The sequence below is a fragment of the Trachypithecus francoisi genome, unplaced genomic scaffold (genome assembly GCF_009764315.1).
Source record: "Trachypithecus francoisi isolate TF-2019V2 unplaced genomic scaffold, Tfra_2.0 Lachesis_group8, whole genome shotgun sequence".
NCBI lineage: Eukaryota > Metazoa > Chordata > Mammalia > Primates > Cercopithecidae > Trachypithecus > Trachypithecus francoisi.
Genome location: NW_022681473.1, coordinates 23,762,678 through 23,773,114, shown reverse-complemented (window position 1 = coordinate 23,773,114; position 10,437 = coordinate 23,762,678). Strand labels below are relative to the sequence as shown.

General features: G+C 35.6%; 1 non-coding gene across 1 annotated transcript; it reads right to left on the bottom strand.

Moving 5' to 3' along the window:
• Positions 1 to 4,468: 4,468 nt before the first annotated feature.
• LOC117081816 lies at positions 4,469 to 4,574 on the bottom strand. Its single transcript, XR_004436299.1, has one exon. It is a non-coding gene; the product is annotated as a U6 spliceosomal RNA (small nuclear RNA).
• Between the last annotated feature and the right edge of the window lie 5,863 nt (positions 4,575 to 10,437).

Sequence of the window (10,437 nt, the reverse complement as noted above, 5' to 3'; positions counted from 1 at the left end):
TGAGTGTTGACAATGAACAGCCCTGTGGAACTTATCACTCATTATAAGGATCACCATCAAGGGCATTTTTCATTACATCATAGAGTGTCCTATTTATGAAGCATTCCAAAATAAATCCTTTTCTCATCTTTTTTTTTTTTTTTTTTTTTTTTGAGACAGAGTTTCCTCACTGTCACCCAGGCTGGAGAGGAGTGGCATGATCTCCACTCACTGCAAGCTCCGCCTCCCGGGTTCACGCCATTCTCCTGCCTCAGCCTCCAGAGCAACTGGGACTACAGGCACTGGCCACCACGCCAGGCTAATTTTTTGTATTTTTAGTAGAGATGGGGGTCTCACTGTGTCAGCCAGGATGATCTTGATCTCCTGACCTTGTGATCCACCCGCCTCTGACTCCCAAAGTGCTGGGGTTACAAGCATAAGCCACCACGCCTGGCTTCTCACCTTTTTTTTTCCAAAAAATTGTTGTGCTCCCCCCATGTACTTTTTTCTCTGCTTATTTCTTTTTATTTGTTTACATTTAAAAAACACTGTAAATTTTTGTAAGCAATACTATAGGTGATTAACTCAAGAGAAGTGTAAAGAGTACCATGCTTTAACAATTCATTATCATCCATGGCTTTCTTTGCCTCCCCTCTTGATTTTCTGTATTATTTCACTGTACTTTTTTGTTGTCATTTGCTGATGATGTTCATGTATCTCTTTAGCTAACATTTTCCAAACAATCTGTATATGTTCAGGCACTGTTTTAAGTACATAGCATATTTTAAATTATTTTAATTTTCATTTTCTAGTATGCGAGATAGCTACTGCAATCATCTCAGTTTTTGAGAGAGAAAAAAATGAGATGCAAAGAGATTGAGTAACTTCCCTAAGGTCACATAGCTAGTGAGTGGAGAAGTCACTCTGTGGTAGATTAAATTATTTCTGGAAGAAAACACAAAGGAGAGCTTGCAGTACTTGAGCAAGACATTGGAATGATTTAATTAATGCAAAGGTAATCCCATTAGGGAAGTCAATTTGCCTAAACCACTTAGTTGACAGAACAATTTTTCTGTTCTGTTTTATAGCCTGTTGGAGAATCCCTCAAACGTCATGTCACTAATGGCTCTTTCCAAAGTTTGAAGAGATTTGGCCACTATCTTGAATTATAAGTTGAAGGTTAAGGGACTTTGCCAATGAAAGTTAGAAGAGTACAATGAACTAAAACTTTATGTTTGCTAACAGGGAGTCTCAACTTTCAGGATTGTGAAACGTGTTTCCTGTGATGGTTTTCATGTTTGCTCTCTCTTGAAAAGTTGAGTTGGTTTCACTAAGGTTAGATACATTTATGCTTAACAGATCCCAACTATTTAAATAAATAATGATGTATGTATACATTAGCTGAGGACATTAGTTTGAATTTTGCAACACTGAACTTTCAGTTTTTGCTATTAAAAATTGACTAGTATAGGATTACATAGAGACTTTTACTTTCAAAAAGAAAGTAGTGTCATTCTTTCTGAGAGTTTTAAAGGAGAAAAAAATGTTGTTAAAACTAGAATCAATGCTAAAATCTTCCCTTCTGATTTGGTCTCAGTCTAAAGTACCGTATCTGCCTAGCTACCTTATAATAGCCAATTTCTAGCAGAGATCTGGCCTTAAAGCTTTCATAATTGAAGGAAGAGGCCTACCATATACTAAAACTCAGCAAATGACAAATTCCTCAAGCAAAGGAGTCCAGCAGCTGAACAGCCAGAAAAAAAACAAACAAACAAACAATTTTTTACTACAAATGAAATAAGTAAATTCAAGTTTTCTTTTCATTCATCCAACCTGCCAAAAAACCATCTGTCCATTCAACAAATATCTGTTGAGTTCCAGGCGTAGTATTCAGTATTGGTTATTGTGGAGGGTACTTTTTTGTTTGTTCTTTCACATTCACTCCCTACCATTCTCCATCCCATTCTATACTTCAGATGGCAGAGCACTATATATGGATTTATACGGATTTCATTGCTCCCTATATTCTAGTTGAGCTTGGCCAGTGGAGGCACTAATGGAGGACTGGAGGTTAGGGAGAAAGTAAGCAAGGTGCTTATTTCTTGTGCTCCTCACTGTTGGACTACTGTTTGACAGTGGCTATATTACTTCATGAAGGCTGCAGCTTCTAACAGGCTACCTAGTCTTTTCTAAAGCTACAGCTCTCAGTGAGTTCTTATAGCCACTCATTGCCTTTCCCCTTTCAGATATAAGGATAATAAAGTCTTCCTCCTCTTGCTAAGTGATATGGTTTGGCTCTGTGTCCCTACCCAAATCTCATGTTGAATTGTAATTACCAGTGTTGGAGGAGGGACCTGGTGGGAGGTGACTGGATCATGGGGGCAGATTTCCCCCATGCTGTCCTATTGACAGTGAGTGAGTTATCATGAAATCTGATGGTGTAAGTGTGTGTGGCACTTCCCCCTTTGCTCTCTCTTTCTTCTACTCTGCCACAGTAAGATGTGCTTGCTTCCCCTTTGCCCTCTGTCATGATTGTAAGTTTCCTGACGCCTCCCAGTCATGCTTCCTGTTAAGCCTGTGGAACTATGAGTCAGTTAACCCTTTTTTCTTTATAAATTACCCAGTCTCAGGTAAGTATTTAAAGTAGTGTAAAAACAGACTAATAAACTAATCTAAAGGTGCTTTGCCATCTGTTGGTTTCTTTTAACCAAGATTTCCTCATAAAGATCCTTTTTATTCAAACTTTTTTCAATTACCCCTTTTTGGAATACCACCTATGTCTTACAAAAACCATGACATTATAGGATATATTGGTCATTTAAAAAGTCAGTCTTTGATCTTATTGTATTTACAGTTTAGCAAAGCTATAACCTTTATATATTGTGAAACTTTCTCACACTGATAAGGAGTAGGCTTGATAAGCAATGCATACTTGACATTAATATTCCCATTCTGAATTCTGAAAATAGCTACTTTATTTCATTCAGGCTTTATGATAAATTTGCAATACATCTTTATGTACTTTTCCCTTGTAATACTTCTTTTTAATTATTTCCAACGCCTTCGCTTTCCTACTAAGCAGCAGCATTTACTATACTATTCAATGCCTAGTACATCGTTAAATGTTAGATAATTCAACCCAGAATATAATCACATGGAGAATTTAATGTGAGTCAACACAATAGCAAGTGGATGTGTGTTTATAATGAGGCTCTTCATTAAACTGAACATTTTCTCTGGCCCTGTCAGGATCAGATCACAGGAGGGGGTCAGAACACATTGCCATAGGAGGACTGTCCACATGCTAGAGGATAAAATAAAAGGGATGACCCTGAGGAAAGGAGATGTTAGCTGAATCATAGAGCAAATATTGTCAGCTCAGATAAAGGGAGCACAGATCAAGCCTAGGCAGATCAATAATTTCTGGTTCTAAACAACCAATTCCAGGAAAGTCAGCCTGAGAACTAAATGTAGAGGTGTTGCCATCATTAGCAGCAAAAAAAAAAAAAAAAAAAAAAAAAAAAAAAACTCACCTAGAAAAATCCACACAAATGGTAGGGGAATGACATGATCCTAAGCTGGGATAAATAAAGAAAAATGTAGAATAAAGTCAAATTGGTGATATATATAATAAACATCTCCTTACTCATAGGAAACACTGCCGGGAAGCTGGAGAAATGCAAAAGCAAAAATATATGTAAAAAAAAACATTGAACCAAATGGATATACGTTGAAGAGAAATAGCTAGCTGAGATATCAGGAAAATACTGCTGAACTCTGTAGACACATCTAGGATTTCAGCCTTTGGTCAAGTAACAGTTTAACTCTTCAAAATACAATAGGGTAAAACATATTGATTGAACCCAGCCACATTCCATTAGTTCTGTCAGCAAACAAGTCTACCCTCAAGTTTTTTGATACTCATTACTAATAGCTGGAATGATGCTGGAAGGTTTGACATGTTAGGCACTGAGTTTTATCATAACTCCTCCGCCATCCTAGGAAGCTAGATCAAATTGTGTTGCATTCTGAAAACTGCCTCATATTTGAAAATAAGTAAAATTTTGACATTTTCAACTGATAATATATATCTTATAAATTAGAAGAGATCTGGATCACTTATTTTTAAAATCATAACTTTTAATATGCCCAGATGATTTCTTGTGCCAATCATTACACAGATTAGTAATAGAGATTATATGTAAAAATAAATAGATAGAAATATGGACAAATATTGCATGATCAAATAAATTAAGAAAAAATTGGGCCAAACATATTTTCAGGTGTCTTTATTATTAGAATTCAGAGCTTCCAATCTAACGATGTGTACCGTCATACTCCAGACGAACTATAGCAGGTGGAGTACCTATAGGTGGACTATATTCTTAACGAAACATCTCATAAAATCAAGAGTTCGTGGATTTCAGAAAATGATGCTTTTGGTATACTAAATAATTTATTTTATAATTTTATTTTATTTATTTTATATACATATATATTGATGTTTAAAAAATTTGTGTGTCATCCTTGTATGAGGGCCATGCTAATCTTCTCTGTATTGTTCCAACTTTAGTATGTGTTCAGCCTAAGGGAGCACTATACTAAATATTTTATAGCAGTCTTGAGTATGTACATTGAATTGTTGGAAGAACTTGAGATCATCCAATAAAACCTCCAACACAATTGGAAATTCCCATCCTATGTAAGTGTGGTGAGGGAGGGCAGGCAGCCTCTCTTGAAGCACCTCCAAGGAGGGTAAATTCCCTGCTCAATGAGTCATCATGTCTTGCCTTCAGGCAACTCTGGATTTTAAAAATGCTTTCTCTATTCTGAGCTATAACTTTTTTAAATAAATTCTACCATTGGTTCTAGCTTTGTCCTCAGAAGAATACAGGATAAATTTACTCATTCTTTCTCAGCTTCTCTGAGTTCACTCAAATTTTTCTCAGATGATATGATTTCTACAGCTTTCACAAATCTCACCCTGGAATTACTCTGGATTTCCTCTAATTCTTTAAAATATTATGCCGACAATTGCACTCAATATTCTGGGTGTGTGGTTCAATCAATGCAGGGAAGAATAAGACTACAATTTCCTACCTAAACTCTTTTCTTCCTGATCACGCCAGAGTTTTGCAGTCACTTCACATTGTGTACTCACATTAAGTTTGAGATCAACTCATTGTCTCATAACATTATTTCAGTGAATTATTGCCACAGCATGTCTTTTCTCTCCTATACTTAGGCAATTTATTTTTGAAGCCTATCAGTGGGTTCTGCACAGTTTCATATAGAAACAACCCGCTGGTTTCTTCAGTGAATACAATTTTATCCTTAGAAGAATTCAAGATAATAATGATAAGAAACATCAAAAATGGTAAGTTACAATTCTTTAAGTTCACAGAGTGCTTGAACACATGCCATTTTACGTTCTACCCATACCAGATAGAGAAGTTAGGTATTATTAGCATCAATTTAGAAATGAAGAAACTGAGGCATCAGGCATACTATAATTTGATATCCATGTGTCTCGTAAGTGGAATGCCATGATTAAAACCCCATCTTCTGCCACGAATCCAAACTTCTATCATATCCCAAGTACTTTTCAGTAGAAAATATAAGCCAGGTTCTATAAGTCCAAGAATTCTGTAATGAATGTTCCATTCAGCAGTGCCAGTGGGCTAGGGAACTGTCTTTTCTTCATTCTACAGCACTTGGTAATTCACTATAAACTTAGCCAAACCAAGCATACAGGCCTAGAGTAAAAATTCCTGTATAGCAAGCTCTTCTGCTCTCAGATTCTATACTGCTTCTTTTAAAATGCTTTTTAAAAACTTAATTTTCTATCTATAAACAGAGACAGTCATTAACATGAATGGTAATTATTCTATTTTAGAAGTAATTATTTATGGGTAAAAATGTCATTTCTATGTTAAAATCCAAAAAAAAAAGTTTCCTCTATTTATTATTTCTTTCACTTCGCTGACAATTTTCAAGAATATGGGAAATGAAAGTTGGAAGACATCTATACATTTGTATCAATGTAATGGATTGAAATTACATCCATTTGGAAATAGATATATCATTACTTTAAAAGAATAATCAAAGAATTACAGAGGCTAAAGAGTCAGAATCCCAGGGCTGGGATACCCAACCCCATCAGGGATATGAGAAGATAATACTTCTATGGACACCAGTCATCAGTTTGAGAGTGAGAGGCTACTGTACATATGTTTTCAGCCAGAATGTTTGAAACATTTGGGTATTTGCAAATGATCCTCAAGGACACAGGGAAAACAACTATTATACAGCCCCATCCAGAATTGCTCCAGAGTAGTCAAAATTAACAAAGGTCTATCTGGGGTGTAAGCAAGGCCATCTGTCTCCAAACATGGCCATTAGAATCTGAAGTGACAACCAGAAAGACCAGATGTATTTTCTGATGATTATCTCTATAAAATTATTGACAAAAGCCCATGTTGAATCATGAAATAAAAATATTTAACATTTAGAGACATAAGGCAATCCTCAAAAAATTCACATTCTCCAAAAAATTCTTTCATTTAATAAAACCAGGTGGTAATCAATAAACTCATTAGTAATGAGATGTTCTAACTTTAGTTTCTGGCATAAGAATATGCCTATTTTTGTCTGAAACAACACTAAGTATTATTATTATGTATCATTAACAAATAAACTAAATTTGTATGCTTTTTATTGACAAGCAAGTGATTTTCAAACATATTTTTGCATTATTATTATTATCATATAACAAAAATGTGGCAGATTGGAAAAAAAGCCATTTTATTTTGCAGTTTCACTCATCAAGGTAGTCTAGCTACCAAACTGTATTTTGCATTTTTGCTCATCAAGGTAGATTTTGTTCATCCACAGTATGCCTTCATGAGTTGCTTTAGACCAGCAGAATGTGGTAGACACGATATTGTATGAGGGCACAGTTCAACCCACAGCAAGGATATTCTTAGTTGAAGTGGGAAGTTAACTACGAAAACTACTATTGAAAACTGAAAGAAAGGATGATTATAAAATAATTGAAAAGACCATTACATACAGTAACTTGAATAATTGAAAATATGCCAAAAGAATTTTTATATATGGATATGGAGATTTCAAATAACACTGAAAATGTTATTTGCCTTTTCTGAGCTATGTAAGGGGCAGGTATAAAAATAAAGAGTAGGCCGGGCGCAGTGGCTCAAGCCTGTAATCCCAGCACTTTGGGAGGCCGAGACGGGCGGATCACGAGGTCAGGAGATCGAGACCATCCTGGCTAACCCGGTGAAACCCCGTCTCTACTAAAAATACAAAAAACTAGCCGGGCGCGGTGGCGGGCGCCTGTAGTCCCAGCTACTCCGGAGGCTGAGGCAGGAGAATGGCGTGAACCCGGGAGGCGGAGCTTGCAGTGAGCTGAGATCCGGCCACTGCACTCCAGCCCGGGCGACAGAGCGAGACTCCGTCTCAAAAAAAAAAAAAAAAAAAAAAAAACAGAGTAGACTTTAAAGAAAATGCATTCAATTGAAAGTAGAATGTAGAGAAATTAATACAATAACCAAGTACTACTTAATTCATAATTTTTAAAATGGCTAATGCTTGCAGGGCTTAATACCTAGGTGATGGGTTGATAGGTGCAGCAAACCACCTTGACACACATTTAACAAACCTGCATGCCCTGCACGTGTATCCCAGAAATTAAAATAAAATATTAAAAAATTGTCATGTTTTTAGTACTCCTACCCTTCTAATTTTTTAAAAAAATCAAAAAATAGCTTCAGGATAAAGATTAATTGGAAAATAAGGTTGTAAAACTTCTTGTAAGACCTAAGTAAGATTTAAGGTGGTACCTAGTAAAACCTTTTTGTAGTTCACTAGTCTCTTGATCAACACGGGTTTCAATAAGGATCCTCATTCACATCTGGACCTAAAGCAAATTACAAGGCTTTAGACATCAAGTTTGGTGACATGTTTGGATGGGACATGGGGGGTCTTGCAAGGAAGTCAAAATATTTTGCATGCTGAAGAGAAAGGACTCAATGGACAGAGAAGGTGGTCAGTAGCAGATTGCTATAGTACTAACTCCGAAAGAACCATACTTCCTAGTATTTAAGCAATTAGGTAGACCTTCCCACACTGATTCTGACCTTAGGAATATGACTGACTTTGGCCCCTAGGGTGTCAACAAATATAAAACAAGCAGAAATTTTATAAGTGCTGTTATATTGAGGCTTGATACTTCAAAATGCAGCTTCTACTGGGTGAAGAAGCCAGAGATGAAGGAACATGTGGAGAGACGGCCTTTCTGGGCAATCCAGCTGAGGTACCTATTATGCGAGCAAGACCACTGTAGAACACGAGCCTCAACTGAGCCTCCAGATGAATGCAATTCCATGAGAAAGTCAAGGCAACACTAGCAAAAAAGTCAATCCAACCTACAGAATTATGAGAAATAAACTAATTATTACTTTAAGTCGCTATGTTATGAGACGGTTTCTCATGCAACAATAGATAACTTCTATATAAGGTAAATCCAATGTAGTATTTTGCATTCCATCTAATACACTTTGAACTTTGAAATTAAAGCATTGAGTAAATACAAAATTTCAATTAAACTTTCTCTTTGAGACAGTATTTTTTTCTGTATACATTTTAATTGCATGTACCACATTTTGCTAATAATTCTTATATTTATATTCAAATTTCTTTATAAATCATATATACTGCCAGGTCAGCAAAGCTCATCTGAATAAATTTTCTTTGTGAAAAAGAGTAGAGATTTTCTTTTTAATTTTAGTGTCGAATAGTGAATGTTCATCCTCAAGTATTAAGACATAATTCAAACTCCTTACTTCTTTTCCTCTTCCTCCTTCTTCTTTTTAATGCCCACCTGCTGAAGAAATCTATTTGACACAGCCAAACGAAAGAATATGGATATATTATGTTATATTTCATAGTTAAAATAAAGTCTCAGTTTGATTTTCTTTTCTTTTTACTTTGTTTTTGCTTGTGGTACTCTGAAATGGGCATAAGATGATGTGAGGAAATTAATATTATTACATAGTGTAGTAGATATTATTATTCACCAAAATATACTTTTTCTCTATATCTATACAATCAAAAATAATATACCTCCACATGCCTATTATATGTGGCCTTGAGACTATTTCTAGGTCATGAAGTTGAACAGAAGTTTCCTATGTTATTTTGGGGCCAGAGTATTTAATTGTTGTGCTTGAGTCTTCAGTGCTCTATTCAACATAAGCATTGTTATGTTGAGATAGTGCTGTTATTGAATAATGGAACTTTTATCAGCTAGTGTTTCAGAGTGAAGACCACATGGAGTAGAGGCTCATAACAAGACAGACATGCATTGTGAACAATAAATAATCCTTTATCTTTAACCCACTGGGATTTGGGGGTGTTTGTTACTATGGCAATACCTAATCTATCCTGCCTCCTACACACTACCATTGCTTAGCAAGCCAAGGTTCCACTACTGGCTGGTCCTGAATCTCTCAACCCTCCTCTTCAATTTTTCTGTCAAAACTGTGCGCTATGTAGATCCTCTAATTGGTAGATTGCACTGTTAACATCACTGTTTATTATGATAGCTAAAAGGGAAGGCCTGTATTTCCTTGTGCTACGTATTTGGGAAACCAAATAATTAGAAGACTATAATGAGTATTATTCAGGCCTTCAATCTGAATTTCCCAGGGACATAAGGTTGTTATTATAGATAAGTTGAATAATTCCTTCATAATGGAAGTGGAGAATCTGTCATACCTCCAAAAGAAAAAATAATTTCTATTTGCAGTTCTAAACTTGTCTAGTACTGAAAAGGAAATGATTGAGCTTGGTAATATGATGAATAGATTTTAATGCCTGAATTAAACTGACTGTTCATTTTTAACCACACAAGACTATAAGCTATGTGAAAAGAGATCCATGTATTGCTCAAAGAGATATGACAGTGTTTGCTACATAGTAGGTGCTGAATAAACAGTTGTTAAGGCAATACATAATATTCTATTTTAAAGTACACTTTTCTTGACAAATCACAACTTTCATGACAAGTAGGAATGCTGACAAGTAATGCATTTTGGAGACCAAATACTTAAGATTGTTTAATTCATTTGCCACAAATTAGTTCATGTGACCTCCTCACACCCCTAATGAGTAATTCTTATAAACAAGTAAGCTAACGCTCTGAATTATTCCATAACTGTCTCAAAAGTCAACAAATTAACCATTGGAAGGTCATTTATTTTCTAATTCCCAGATTAAAACATTTTTTAAGCCACTGTTTCCCAAGTGCTTGTCTTTTGAATCCATTTTCACTACTGTGAGAATGTGACTTCATACATCTATCTGTGCTATTATTTAGTGAGCATGTATTTGATTGCCACACTTGTTTAACTTGAACTTATCTTAAACGAGTGTTTA